The sequence below is a fragment of the Rhipicephalus microplus genome, chromosome 8, assembly GCF_043290135.1.
Source record: "Rhipicephalus microplus isolate Deutch F79 chromosome 8, USDA_Rmic, whole genome shotgun sequence".
Taxonomy (NCBI): domain Eukaryota; kingdom Metazoa; phylum Arthropoda; class Arachnida; order Ixodida; family Ixodidae; genus Rhipicephalus; species Rhipicephalus microplus.
The window spans coordinates 109620085-109636090 of NC_134707.1; the positions used below are offsets into that span (position 1 = coordinate 109620085).

Genomic DNA, 16006 nt, shown 5'->3' on the forward strand with positions numbered 1-16006 from the left:
TAACAAGGCCACACATTACCTGGTGCAATTGTTCCTGAAAACGGGAATCAAAGAAAAAGTGCTTACACAAACATGGCACAGCGTGCTTCTGATTATGATAACTCTAAACTTAATTGGCTCAGAACTGGGTTCACGCTTCAGTAGAAAAGCATAGCACTATTCTGAAGAGGACATTGCTTTTGTTCAATTAGGAAACCAGAAATACGTTTGGTGAACAAGTACCTTCATGTGCTCTTTGGCCAAAAGTGCATGTAAACAGCAAAATTATATAAAAGAAATAAAAGCACACAAGACAAGTATTGCACTAGAAAATTATTTTTTGAAGATAAGTCTAGAAGCAAGAAAACAATCCCAGCAGCATAATGATACAAGTGTCTGCATTTGTGGTTCTGAGTGTACATTGTTTATGTCACTACATTCATTAACTGCTGGGGTTTTACAAGCTGAAACAATCGTGCGACTACAAGGCAACCTCAACGAAGCACTCAGCTTTGAGTTTTACCACTTGGGATATTTGAATACGACCCGAGTCTAAGTAGACTAACAATGCTAAATTTAGTTTACTCTTAAAATATGACTGCCACAGTCAGGATTCAGTACTGTGATGTCACTTATAGAGTTCTCCCCCGAAGCTCCATAGAATATTTAGCACTGTCAGAATTTTGTAAAAACCAAGTCAGACTCATATGATCAACGTTTGAAAAGAGGAGCTAAAAGAACTCTTACTGAACTGTTGTCTTGCGTTTGTGCATGCGCAAGTGCCTGCTGATGTTGTTTTTCCACACAAACGTCTGCGGACATATCGGGCACTTGAATGGTCGGTCGCCTGTGTGCGAGAGCACATGCATTCTCAATGTGAACTTTCGAGAGAAGCTCTGGGAACACAGGTGGCACTTGTGTGGTCGCTCTCCTGTGTGGGTGCGCAGGTGGCCTATCAAATCGTGTTTATGTGAAAAGCTCTGAGGGCAGAGGTGGCACTTATGTGGCCTCTCGCCACTGTGGACACGCAGGTGACGTACCAATTTGGATTTGACCGAGAAGCTCTGAGGACACAAGTGACACTGAAACGGTCGCTCCCCTGTGTGAACCCAGACGTGCCTTTTCATATGAGCCACTTTATCAGTCTCATAGTTACACAAGTTACAGTGGTGGCGGCGTCCATGTTAACACTTCTCCCCGTCTTTACTTGCTGGATGTGTGGACCACCCAAGTGCTGCAAAAAAAAAATAGTAATAGGACAGGTAAATTCTGTATCCCTTTAAAAAGCACAACTCTTTCAGTGTTTTGCTGTGCCACTTTATGCGACTAGTTGCACAGAAAGCCAGTATGTGCCAAACATCTCCGAGCATAGCACAACCACACATAGTGAAGTTTAACGAAAAAATGGGAAAAGCACATGATAATATGCATAACCATGTACAGCATAGCGAGAAATGGGAAAGGGAACTGAGCAAGACACAAAGTGATGCGAGGGTTAAGAGGAGAAAAAAAAATGCGACATAGAAGGAGATAAGAAAAGAGACAAGGAAGAAAAATGGAGGTGGAGAATAAGATAAAGGAAGAAAGAAACAACAAATCAGAAGAAAAAAGACCTCAATCTGTGTTTACCTTCTGCCATCTCCACTGTTTAGTCAAATTGCACAGGCATGGAAATAGTTTTAATTTCTTTACCAAAGAAACCTAATGAAGATAAAATTACTTCACTCATTATTACAAACAACAAGAACATCTTATAGGAGGCTTTTTTTACCACTCGAGTTCTTTACTAAGCACACATAAAATCTAAGTGCTCAAATATTTTTGCTTTCATTCTTATGACAATGTAGCTGCGATGTCTATAACGTCAAAATGCTCACGAAATCATTGAATAGATATTACAATAAAAATAATAAACCGCTTCTTCACTCATTAAGTCTTCACGGCACTTTTCAGATAGAGAGCACAGCACAAGGACCAACAAAATTTGTCCAGTGCACAAGTATATCAATACAAAGAATGGAAATGCAGCAAAATCTACAGAGAATGAAGCTTACCAGGTTTTATACAATATTAGGCAAGAAGATATTAAGGGTGGCTTTACTATCAATGATATTTGAATACTATACTGTCAGCCCATAACTTAATGGGGCCCTGTAACGGTTTCGCAAGTAACCAACGAATGCCTTAATTCAAGCAGTTTATTCCATCCCCAATCGACTGTCATAAATTTTGAGAATGCATTGAGTACAAACATGATTACAGGAGTTCGCCACATGCTTTAAGCACTTTCTATTGCATTTAGTACCAGCGAGTGGGCTTGAAAATGATGCAGGAGAAGATGACAAGATAGCAAATGCCTCCATCAGTGCCCTTCATGACTGAGTTCTTTTACTTTCTTTTTTCCTTCAAAGTCATGATTCAGTTTCAGTGCTATTCCAGGCAAATATGAGCACATTGCGCCATCCTGTGGTGACCTCCGTAAATATGCAGCTCACGGTGATTAAATCAGCCAATGTCAAGCATTTTTCGTGAATGCTTGTTTCTTTCAGTTTACGGCATTATTCATCAACAGACGAGAGAGCAATCTCTGGATGACTTTGAGAGCTGTAAATTCTATACCACATGCCACGCAATAATTCCTGAATCTCATCCTCTCAGTGGCTTTGAACATCACTACCCAGCTTTTTCTCACCATGCTAAGGAAGTGTCGCAGGGCCTTTTTCAGTAATAATATCACGGCACATTTAAACTCTCACCTCAATAACCAAACAATGTCGAGCCAATTTCATGTCTAGGGCATACATTCTCCTTCTATTACATATAAGTTAAGAGTACATACTCCATGCCACATCTCTGCTTCGTTTCTCAACTGCAATGAACTGAAAGTACCAAAATACCTAAATCCATTTTCCTATCACAAAAATTACTATAAAACAATTTATTCTATAAGTGCAGTCTAAGCAATGAGGCTGAAAAAAGTAAAACAGTGGGTCCATCTGATAAAGATGCCAAAAGACATGAAATGAAGCATATAAAATGCAAAATTAAAAAAAATAAACATATAGAACTTTCTATTAAAAAGGTTATCGTAAGCTTGTCTTTTTTTATTCACCAAATAGAATAATATCCAACTACTGTAATCAAAGTCCTTGCAAATGTCAGCATTTAGACCACGCTAAGCATGCCTGCAACAAACAAAATACATCAAACTGGCACACACATTCATACGTCAACCTAGTAGATCTTATGAAAAGTACAGACAAGCGAGTCTAATAAAAAAAAGATCAATCACATGACACTGAATATAAAATGCATATGCAACTGAAAAAAGACAAGTCACCAGAAAATGAACAAAATGACCCAATCACAATAACAAATGCAATGGTAGTATTATCTAAAACTTGTAGAATACTGCAATTGACAGAAAACTTAAAATGCGGTGTCGTTCATCCAACAGTGCCCTCATACTGCTTTCACATTCTGCAACAGGAACTGAAAAATAAAAAAGCAATATATTTACAAACAATGAAATAAGGCAACATTTTTCAGTTGTCAAAGCATTATATTTTCAAAACCAGTTTCGGAATCGGTCTGTGAAGCTTGAGCAAGCAATGTTTTTACGAATAAATTCTGTATCCATTGCAAATTGTTTTCTAACCAACTAATGCCTAAGAAAACTTGGAAATCACTATGTTTTACACATATAGTTAAACATTGAATGACTTGTAAGAGTAGTTTGCTGAAAACACATTCGAATCTGCATGAAACTATCACTGCACAAACCTTCAAAAAATAGCTAGGATCGTCTGTGAGATGCTCCAGGGGCACTACTCGCGTACCTTCTCAAATTTCATATGCAATTTTACAGCGACTTCATGGGCTCTGGAAGAAGATCGTAATGACTTAGGAATAAACAATAGCTGGGCTTGGATTCCATAATTACAGTGAGGTATCTTTACTCCTTATGCAACAAGGATACATATTCATAAACTACAAGTTATCACTTTTTGTAAAAACAAAATATTTACTGAACTTTCCTGACAGTATAACAATGGTAACTAGTTCAATTTACTCCAAACTTTGTCGCAGACACACATCTTTCAGAATGAAATGGCCGGTTAGACAAAGAAAATCCTATATTCCCACTTGTTCTATAACTGCTCAATTGCAATGTGGCACATCTGATTGCTTAGCACATGAAATCATTATAAGCCGGCTTTCTGGGAAAACTTTCTCTCGATTTATCGTTATAAAAATATTTACAACCTTTATTAAGCTTTGGCAGATAGAGGCATGAAAAAGTCTGCCAAGCTTCAAACGAACACCACCAATGGGAGCACTGGTAAGACATTAAATGCTTTAATGCACAATAAGAAAAGCTCACTGATTATAGTAAATCTGGCATAAACAAAATCATTGACTAAAATTTCGCATAATGATTGCATCAATTGTAAGTCCTAAATAGGCACACAAAGACCCCAATACCTTTTGTCGGATTGTAAAAAAGAAATGGAAACGAATTGACAGACTTGGAACAAAATTGCTTAACTGCTGTAAGGAAGCACACATGTACTATGTATGCAACAAGACTGGAAAGCACATAGAACAAATAATACACGATGAAAAAGTGAGAAGACACACACACGCAGTCCCAGAGAAAGCAAATTTGTGAGCTTAACATGAAAGTGATCGCTTTGAAACACAGCAGAGATGCATGGCAATATAATTAGCCACTGTAGTAGTACAGTTCCAATAATGAAAACAACAATAGTCGCCAGACTTCTATCTGCTCACACGACGTTAATGTTACAAGACGTGCGCCGTAGTGAAAGACGGCATATTAACTTCGATCACGGTGGCTGGGTGCTGTCCCCCAGCTCGAAATGTAAACAGTTTTGGCTAGGTATTGGATATGCATCTTCGAGCATAGCAGCACGGCATTTGATCTGCTAGTTGCCATAGAGGGTGTACCACTTACGAGGCTTTCATGCTCGGCTAAGGTTAGCAGATTCACTCATTGCAACAACAGCTACATTTCGACGATGGCACAAGATGTAAAAATGCCCATATATTTAGACTTGTGTTTCTTGCAAGAGCATCAGCTCATGAAATTATTCTGCAGCTGCTTATAGAGGCTCCATCACACTAACTCGCATTACACCTAGAAGCAATTACTTTTATTAAGTATTGGCCCAAAATACATCATTCATTTTCCTGCACCAAAGCAGCTCGAATATGTTTAGATGGAAGCAAGTTTCTTTATTAAATATTTTTTAAATAGACTGCAACAGAAACATTTTTTCACTCTTTTCGAGCAGAACTCTATGCACTGGAACTATGCTGTATGAACTGTAAAAAATGCACACATTACAAACCCTAGATGAAAAAAAGACATTAGATTTCACAAGAAAAAAGCTCATCTTTCAAACCCAATATTTATTTGTGTGTGGTGCAGACTACCAGGGTGGGGTTCCTTTAGCACGCATAAAATATGAACAAACAAATAATTATACATTCATAACACCACCAACCACCTAAGCACATAGCAGTGGTTGCAAGAAGCCTTTCTGGCAGACATAACATCACCATGCACTCATGCGAAATCGGTCATTGTAAAGGTTGCATATAATTACTTTATTACATCAGATATCTTTTGTTTGCCTTACTTTTCATACCGACTCGAAGAGACGTCTGTCCTTTAGTCCATACAATCCATAAATAACAAACTATTGGCTTGAAGAGTGTTGCAGCGTGGCAATAACATGCACCAAACAACCCTAGTGATAGTGCCAGCAGTACCGGTGTATGAAAGGCAATAGAAGTAGAGTGAAGAATTAGGGGGAGATCAGAATGGCCAGCAAGCTTCAATTAACAGGTATTCTAGAATTTCGAGGAGCTTTATTTTACACACCCAGACGCAAGCTCTGTCAACTGAAAAATGCACTATGTACACAAGAATTGTTAAAATTTTAAAGCATGTGAGGTGATCAATGTATACTAAGTCAATTGCATTTGTGTTTGGACATGTGCTTCCTGAGGTTGCTTTTCGATGCAAAAGCCTGAGGACATAATGGGCATTTATGCGGTCGATCGTCTGCGTGAATGTTCAGATGCTCAGTCAATGAGAAACTTCGGGAGAAGCTCCGGGAACACAGATGGAACTTGTGGGGTCGCTCATTTGTCTGAGTGTGCAAGTGCCTTACTAGAGTGGATCTAATCGAAAAACCATTAGGGCAGAGGTGGAATTTATGTGGTCGCTCGCCTTTGTGGGTGCACACGTGGTCTATCAAATGGGATTTCTGTGAAAAACTCTGAGGGCAGAGGTGGCACTTATATGGCCTCTCGCCTTTCTAGCTCGTAGGTGAACAACCAAATTCGATCTTTGTGAGAAGTATTGAGGACACGGATGGCACTAAAGTGGCCGCTCGCCTGTGTGAACCCTCAGGTGCACTTTTGGATGGGACGAGTGGTCAGTTTCATAATCACAAAAGTGACAGCGTTGGCACAATCTGCAATGTGTCTTCTTACCGTCCTTAGTTTCCTGACGGCTGGATGACCTCAGAGCTGCACAAAACAAACAAGAGAGTTGATTTTGTACCGTTTGTTACGAAACAAAGCAGTGATAGAGAAGAAAAGAAAACGTGCTCTCCTTATGAGCTGAAAAGAAAAAGGGCTTCACTGCATTAGAGCAGTGTCGTGCAGACAGCATGTCACATGCTTCTAGATTGTCAGCGCGTCATGCCTTACCCTTTCTTTCTTGGAATAGAAATAAATAACAAAGTACGGTCTGACGGAACTAAAGATGTATGCTAACCTCCAATCGGCTATTCCTCCAGCAATTTGTGCAATCACACAGCTGGCGGAGCTTTTGCCTGCAACACAGCTATTTCGAAAACATTATTGATCCCGTTTTTCAGCCAGAACACAACGTAAACTCTGTCACATTGCACATAATTATTGTTTTTTTTTTCAGTTTTTCAAACAGAATGGGCATCTCTATGGACTGACGCTAAGAGGTGCAGGTGACATGCTGCCCGTGTGTCAGTACTGTGTTGCAGTGAAGCACAACTTTTCATCTGCAGGCGTGAAGATTAAATTTCTCTTTTTTGTTGGACCTAATATTAGATGAGAACTAACAGACAAAGTTGCCAAGTAGAGTATATGGAATTAAGAGTAAACGCTAGGCTAGAAGACTTCAAGTGCAGTTTGATCATGAGTAGCCTCATAAGAATAGTTTTTACGGCTATACTTTAATAATACCAAATGACATATCAATTATAACCTCAGTAACAAAATGAAGTTGAGCCTATTTTATATCTTGAGTGCAGATTCCCACAACGTTGCATAATACAACAGACACCTCAATATAATTGTCATAAACACATCCTATATGACACCTTTCCCTGGTTTTTAAACTATGATATTCTTATATATGTGACAATTATTAGCATAAACACATTAGTATGAGAATACACAATTGCATGCAATTTATGTATCACTGAGTGCTAAGAAAATTACAAAAAAAGACTTGCTTTAATCCATATTTTAAGTATAAGCAATGATGCTTAATGAAACAGATATCTGATGACAAAAAACACAAAATGAAGCAAAAAACAGATGACAAAATAACAAAAGGTAATGCAACAACTATCAAGCAACCTTATTGCATAAAACTTAGTTTTAAGTCAAGAGAATTATGATTACTTAACCCATGCAAGCCCGTGCAAAAGAAATGAATAATCATCAAACTAGCTTGAAGATCCATGCGAGTCTAGTTAATAGTTAAAAAGTAGAAACATGTAAGGCTCAATAAAGAGATTAATCAAAACACACTTCACATAAAATGCACAGACAACTGAAAGAAGCAGTCAAATTAGGCAGAGAGAATGACAAGAAATATAGGGAACACAGTAGGTGTTCAAGTAAAATATTTTCCATCCAACAGTGACATCAGATTCCCTTTACGTTTCAGGACTTGCACCTAAAGAAGGAAAAATAACAATGTGTGAGAAACAACGAACTAACAGAGAAACAGCTATCAGCCTCTGGAGCACTGCTACATGCAACGCATTCTTGATATGCATGTCAAGTTAGAGCAAGCTGTATTGTTGTTTCTGCATTTTTTTCCCATTAAGGCTCATGATTTTATCAGCCAATTATGTAGTAAAATTAGGTGAGATGATACTCTAATTTGCTACAAATTATCTCGAACATTTCATCCTTTACAAAGTGATTTGAAGAAAGTCCCACCAACATGGTAGAACATCCAGCAAAAAAACACTGAAGAAGCTGGAAAATGCAACGGTGGCATTAGACAGCGACACAGTTTGTATACATTTTTATTCAGTAAACTGACTGAATAAAACACATTAAGCTTCTTTTTCCACGGCCCATCTGGTTTGTGACACTCAAATGCACTGATGAAAATGTAATAGACAATGCCATGTTTTCAAAGGAGTTAATTATTATATATGCCGTTTACCAAGGTACATCATGGTAATTACTGGATTTATTCAATAGTAAAGAATTCCACTAAATATTCCCAATAACATATGAATGATCCAAGCACACAGACGAAAATACAAGAGAACGTAGAAAGAGATTAAGATTAGCTGTGCACCACAAGTCTGCCAGGTACACTTTGGTATAGTACCTAATTAAAATGATCAAAATGCAGGATTTATTGAGTTGAGATGGAGCTCATTTCTGAAGTTTCCACTTACAATGACGCTTTAACTTTCGATTTTAGTCTGCAAGATAGCGAAGCCTTTCCCTTGGGGCACAAAAAATGCAAAGACTGGATTTTGAACTCTTTCCTGGCTTCGCAATGCAATGAGACGTGCCAACCCACCTCCTAGAGCGCAGCAGTACTTCAAGATTTTCGACACTTGCCTAGAAATGGTGCCGGAAATTCAGGTATGCTTTCTAAACAGCATGAACAAGAAAATAAAAGCATTTAGTCAAGTTACGTGCAACTCAGAAGACCTCCTGGGCTTCAGGCTCCGTAATTAGTAATGAATGCTTACTTAGTTATTCCAATCATTACAGATGTCTTTGAACAAGAACCTATCGCTCTTTTATGGGCAAAAACATGATGTCCATTGCCCATAAGAAACGGTGAAAGTTTTCGTTACCAAGAAAAAACACCTCTCTTCGGTCAAGGCAATATAAGACAGCAAAAAAACATTTTGAGTAGGAATGTTTGAAAAATTGGCACAGGACACTCATGATATTCAAAGTGTGCAATACTAGTCAGTGCTCTCACCTTCCTGTTAAAATCTTAGTGCCTATATTAAACCTATTGCAACATAGGCACGTCAATTGTATATGCGAATTTCGCCATTGTTGTCTACAACTGGCGAGGAATGGATGCATGCACTCAGCCAATGATGATTTAAGCATGTTTGTTGCCTAATGTTCCTTCCCTTCTTGTGGAAATATTTTGCGAGACACAGTCACTTTGCTGAAAGCGGTTGAGTTTAATGAGATGGTAGAAATGGGGTTTTTCAGCAAAAGTTTCCTATTGTTTTTTTTACATTTTAGGAATGTTCAACGTGAAGAAATAAGTAGTGCGGGCAAATAGTGTGGGTCATTCAATCTTTTGGTAATAATTTATAGTGTAATAACAACTAATCACTGTGAATGCACCATAATTTTTTTCCAGTACCTCCACTTGCTTTAAAATTGATCTCAAGAACCTTGGGATCAATGAATGCAAGTTTACTGCTATAATGCGTGCCTAAACATTCTTTTCTGAAGCTGACCTAACTTTACATTTGCAATATTACATTTATAAGGTCCCGTCCCCTTCCTATAAACTTTCTGTTGCAAGTTTGTCTTCCCCTTTTTCTTTTGTCTTTTTTTTTGTTTTTTTCAAGTGCTTTCTTTTTCTTAGATAATATTGTAGTGTTTTAGTGTACGTGTGTGCATTGCAAAGGCTTCTGCTTGTGACGAGAAATCATGAATTGCCCACAATGGCTTTATATCAATATTGCCACGTCCAATATTGCCACGTCCAGGTGGTGGTATGGCCTGAAGCATTGTGCTGCGAAAACCGCTGCAAGACATTCCTTTTCGGTAACAGTGTCGTTACGCTAAGACTTGCTAAAAAAACTCGCATATGCCACGACATGTTTTTCATATCAACGCACTCAACCAAAACAACACCAACACCAACACCCCTAGCATCCTATTACACTTCTGGGGGAGCCATAGGGTCAAAATGTCGGAGAATGGGATGGTACGTTAATCAGAATTTGAGTTCTCGAAAAGCAGACGCACATTATTCTGGGGTTCATTGGAACAGTCCGCCTTTTTGTTTTTGAAGCAGGCACGTCAGTGGGTGCACGATATTAGCGAATGCAAGAATGGAGGGACGAAAGTAAGAGCATAGTCCAAGAAAGCTCCGTAGTATTTTTACTGAGCGAGGCTGGTTCAAGACTTCCACTGCAGCCATATTCGCTGGATCAAGTCGTATCTCCTCTTTGTCTACCAAGTGGCTCAGAATGAGTGTACACACACTCTTAAAAATGGCATAAAATCTAAGTGCTCAAGTATTTTTGCTTTCATTCTTATGACAATAAAGCTAGGATGTCCATAATATTGTTACGTCTATAAACCGGTTTATTACGCTGTGGCGTACTGGGAGGCTTGAAGGGGTCGTGCACCGGAGGCCTATCTCCCTAGCCCGTCCTCTTCTCTAATCTGCCTGTTCCCCGCTACCCAGAGGCTCATACCCAAATCACATATGCAGTAACATTTCCCTCCCCGCAGACGAAGCCCACCGGCGAGTTAACGAGTCTCTTTAGGAATATAGCCCTTCAACGTGCTATATGGACAAGTTCAGTCTTTGCAGACCGTCGGCCATTTGAATGAAGACGTGTACGCGGAGAGTTAAATCGCTTATACGTTCTAGAACAACATAAGGTCTCGCATAGTGTGCAAGCAGTTTTTCACACAAGCCACGTTTCCTATTTGGCGTCCACAGCAAACACGAGGTCTCCGCGATTATACGTCACGTGTCGACGTCAACGATCAAAACGTGTCTTCGAGCGATCTTGCGAAGCAAGGATGCGCAGGTAAGCAAGACGTCGGGCTTCTTCTGCTCGGCAGACGATCTCGGATATACCTGAATCATGGTGGTCCAAAAACGGGAAGACGGTATCTACCGTATGACGAGGTGGTCGAGCATACAGAAGAAAGAACGGACTGTAGCTGGTAGTCTCATGCTGTGCGGTGTCAAACGCGTAGGTGATTAAAGGTAGTCATCATTCATCATCATCATCATTCATCATCAGCCTTACTACGTCCACTGCAGAACAAAGGCCTCTCCCATGTTTCGCTAGTTAACCCGGTCCTGTGCTTGCTGCTGCCAATTTATACTCGCAAACTTCTTAATCTCATCTGCCCACCTAACCTTCTGTCTCCCCCTTAACCCGCTTCCCTTCTCTGGGAATAAAGTTAGTTATGCTTAATGACCAGCGGTTATCCTGTCTATGCGCTACATACCTGGCTTATGTCCATTTCCTCTTCTTTATTTCAACTATGATATCCTTAACCCCCGTTTGTCCCCTAATCCACTCTGCTCTCTTCTTGTCTCTTAAGGTTACGCCTACCATTTTTCTTTCCATTGCTCGCTGCGTCGGCCTCAATTTAAGCTGAACCCTCTTTGTAAGTCTCCAGGTTTCTGCTCCGTAGCAAAGTACCGGCAAGATACAGCTGTTATATACCTTCCTCTTGAGGGATATTGGCAATCTACCTGTCATAATTTGAGAGTGCTTGCCGAATGTGCTCCACCCCATTCTTATTCTTCTAGTTACTTCAATCTCGTGGTTTGGCTCTGCGGTTATTACCTGCCCTAAGTAGACATAGTCTTTTACAACTTCAGGTGCACTATTACCTATCTCGAAGCGCTGCTCCTTTCCGAGGTTGTTGTACATTACTTTCATTTTCTGCAGATTAATTTTAAGACCCACCTTTCCGCTCTCCTTGTCTAACACCGTAATCATGAGTTGCAATTCGTCCCCTGAGTTACTCAGCAATGCAATGTCATCGGCGAAGCACAGGTTACTAAGGTATTCTCCATTAACTCGTATCCCTAACTGTTCCCATTCTAGGCTTCTGAAAACCTCCTGTAAGCACGCAATAAACAGCATTGGGGAGATTGTGTTTCCCTGCCTTACACCCTTCTTGATTGGTATTCTGTTGCTTTCTTTATGAAGCACTATGGTAGCAGTTGATCCCCTGTAGATTTCTTCCAGAATGTTTATATATACTTCATCTACGCCCTGATTCTGCAGTGTCTGCATGACGGCTGATATTTCTACTGAATCAAACGCCTTTTCGTAATCTATGAAGACTATGTATAGTGGTTGGTATTACTCTGAGCATTTCTCTATTACCTGATTGATAGTATGAATGTGGTCAATTGTTGAGTAGCCTGTTCGAAATCCTGCTTGTTTCTTTGGTTGATTGAATTGTAACGTTTTCTTTACTCTGTTAGGAATTACCTTTGTAAATAGCTTGTATACTACAGAGAGCAAGCTTATCCACCAGTAGTTCTTCAAGTCCTTGTCATCTCCTTTCTTATGTATTAAGATGATGTTAGCGTTCTTCCAAGACTCTGGTACTCTTCCCGCCAAGAGACACCTCGTAAACAGGGTGGCTAGTTTTTCTAATACAATCTGTCCTCCATCTTTCAGCAGATCTGATGTTACCTGATCCTCACCAGCAGCTTTGCCTCTTTGCATGCTCTCCAAAGCTTTTCTGACTTCTATCATTACTGGTGGGGTGTCATCTGGGTTACTGCTTGTTCTTATAGTATTAAGGTCGTACGATGAAAGGTAGTACACCATCCCAGTTCTTGTGATCTGCTGCGACATACATGGAAAGCTTGTTCGTGAGAGTCCTGTTAGTTCGTTCTGTCAGGCCATTTGTTTGGGGATGATATGGCGTAGAGTGCCGAAAGCTTGAAGCGCATAGACGAAGCATCTCTTCCACCATGTCTGCAGTGAATTGTTGCCCACGATCACTGATAACAATTTTAGAAGGTCCATGTCGTAGAACCACAAAACGCAGCATGAATAAACACACGTCAGCTGCAGTTGCCGATCGTATAGCAGCCGTCTCGCAGTACCGTGTTAAGTGGTCGGTACATACGACTATCCAGCGATTACCACTAGAAGACCTCGAAAACGAACCTCGAAAAGGGACCTAGAAGGTCAATCCCAACTTGCTCGAATGGAGTTCTAGGGGGTGGGATAGGATGTAGTAGCCCTGGAGGAGCACTTGTAGGGCGCTTGCGGCGTTGGCACTCGTTGCAACTAGAGACGTACTGTTCCGTCGTCTGGCGCATTTTCGGCCAGTAAAATCTTTCTTGAAGCCGGCAAAGAGTTTTCGCTGTGCCATCTAGGCACAGCGAAAACTCTTTGCCGGGCTTACGTCAACGCTGGTGACCGTTGCTACATTTGCCAGCCTACCAAATTACGGGGCAATACGACGGGTCTTCAGCTTCTCGAAAGTACGGCAGTGACGTTGGACGGCGGAGACGGAAGTGAGGTCTTCCCTGCATATCAAGAAATTTAGACGTCCTCTGCTATACCTCTCAGAAGGTGTCCGACCATGTCCTCTTCAGACATATGCGGGTCTATGATCTTGCAGAGCATCAGAACTTCCTCTATGTAGGTGGTACACGTTTCTCCCGGTGTCTGGGTTCTCTGAGCCAAAGTGCACTCCGCGCTTTTCTTTTTCGCATCAGAGTCGCCGAGGCATTTTTTGAGTTCTTCGGCGAAACGATCCCACGTTATTAATGAATCTTCGTGCTTTTCGTACCACATCAAGGCGGTTTCTGTGAGAAACAGCGCGACAGTCCCCAGTTGTTCGGTGGGTCCCAGCCGTGGTACCGGCTCACCCTTTTGCAGTGTCAGCCACACATCCACATCTTCCCCTGCTCTTCCCGCGAACGGGCAGGGTTCCATATAGAGATAACAAGGTGCAGCCGGCACTGATCTTTGCGTGGTTGAGAAGCCGTGACCTTCGCTCTCGGCCATGACGGTTGTTGTTGCTGGCAGACCGACAAGACGACGGCTCCGGCGAAGTTCAGACAGCTGTGACTCCGTGGTTCGTCGACGTGCTCTACCCAGCACCTCCACCACACTGTTACCTTTATAAATGGGTTTATTACGCTGTGGCGTACTGGGAGGCTTGAAGGGGTCATGCACCGGAGGCCTATCTTGCTAGCCGAACGTCCTCTTCTTTAATCTGCCTGTTCCCCGCTATCCAGAGACTGATACCCAAATCACATATGCAGTAACAATATTAAAATACTCACGAAATTATTGAAAAGATACTACCATATTAATAATAAACCACTTCTGCACTCAATAAGTCTTGTTCAGTGCACGAGTATGTCATTGAAAAGAATTAAAATGTAGCAAAATCTACATAGTGTCATGTACTAGACAGAGAACAAGAGACAACACCCGATCCTGGGCCAGCTGTTCTTATTCTGCCTTCGTCCTTCTCTTCTTTGCTCTAGCTACCCGCGCGCCGAAGCGCCAGCGTCTTTCTTGGTCATGACACTCGGCCATGACTGCGCGCGCGCGGAGTTGGCGGCAAAGTTTCTGGTGGGCAGGCTTGGTTGCATCGTGGTGGTCAGCCCGGACCGCAATGCAAGATGGAGCGACGATCTGGGGAAAGCGTCTCTGGTGGACGGCATTGGCTGCCCCATTGCGGCCGACACTCTCGGCCATGCTGCGATTTGGTCCGGGTACCTGCCAGAAGTAGATCTGGTGGTGGATACTGGCTGCATCTCGGAGGTCGGCCTCGACCACGCTGGAACTGGGTGCCGGAGTGTGCCACAAGTCTATCGGAAGGTCGAGACTGGCTGCATCCTTGTGGTTAATCTTGTCCAAGGTTCGACGTGTTCGGAAGACTTGGTGAAAACAGTTCTGGCGGGTGGCATTGACTTCCTTGCCTGGGCCGGACCCGTCTAGGCTGTGACTTGGCATGCTGAGACTGTATTTGTTGCCTTGGTCCGCCACAGTGTCGTTGTTGACGTTGGGCATTGGGGTTCGCCCGCACCTTGGTCGATGAAGACCCGGGGGTATGAAACTGGTTGTACCTCGGTGGTCTGTCTTTAAGATGCTGTAACATGGTGTAGAGGTTTGGTGGGCGACAGTGGGTGTGTTGGAGCAGTCGTTGCTTGCCGAGCAGACATTTATGTCGTCTAAGTGGGGTGGTGTGGTTTTTATGCGCATTTGAATGCCGAGCAGGAAAATGCTTGCGCAACAGAGGGTGAGTGTGAGTGCTCACCGGCCACTGGACACAATCATGATGTGACGTGCCCGCAGCTTCCTTGCTGTTATCGCTCTTGTTTTGACCGAGCTGGTCATGGCCTGAACAATCGGGGGCGATTTCCATGGTGATGACTTCATGGGGGTCTGCGCGACATTCAGGTTGTACGTTGGGAGTCAGAATTGCGTGCTTGTCGTCGTCGGCAAGATCGTACATCACGTTGCCAGAAAGGCAGATGCTGGCTCTCTCTGCCTCGAACGCATCGATGTAGCTCACACGCTCGGCCAATGACTGCTGATGTCGTACACACTGGTCCAAGATTGTCTCCTTGCTATCCACGGTCGTCTCCGACAGCTCTGTCTTGGAAATAGCATTGGTTGCTAGCACGGAAGTTCGTGAGATGGGTCCCGATGTAGAACCTGGCATCGGAAGAGCGACGCCTGCATTGGAGCCTGTTTCAGTGTACCCTGCGGAGCGTTCAGCCAAGAGGTCATCAAAGCTTATGCAGGGTACAGCTGCACATTCGGGATGGTTCAGTGTGGGTATGTCGTTTGAGTGAAGTCCTTCACGAGGCCCGTCTTCGATAGTGGTCTTTGCCTGAGCTGAACTTGAATTGGATGACGGCAAAGAGTTCGAAAGCTCAAGTGAACTGCAACGCATGACTGCAACCTGGAGGCGGAAACCCTCCTGCGTCTTATCCTCGGTAGTCGTCAGGTTGAACTGGGTGGTGGAA

The 16006-nt window shown here is 42.2% G+C and overlaps 1 long non-coding RNA gene across 1 annotated transcript in view; it reads right to left on the reverse strand.

Moving 5' to 3' along the window:
- Positions 1-1097: 1097 nt before the first annotated feature.
- Positions 1098-16006, reverse strand: part of LOC142769327 (uncharacterized) — a 38221-nt gene continuing 23312 nt past the window's right edge. The window contains exon 2 of the long non-coding RNA XR_012885777.1: positions 1098-6543. This is a non-coding gene — a long non-coding RNA (uncharacterized LOC142769327). The remainder of the gene's footprint in view (positions 6544-16006) is intronic.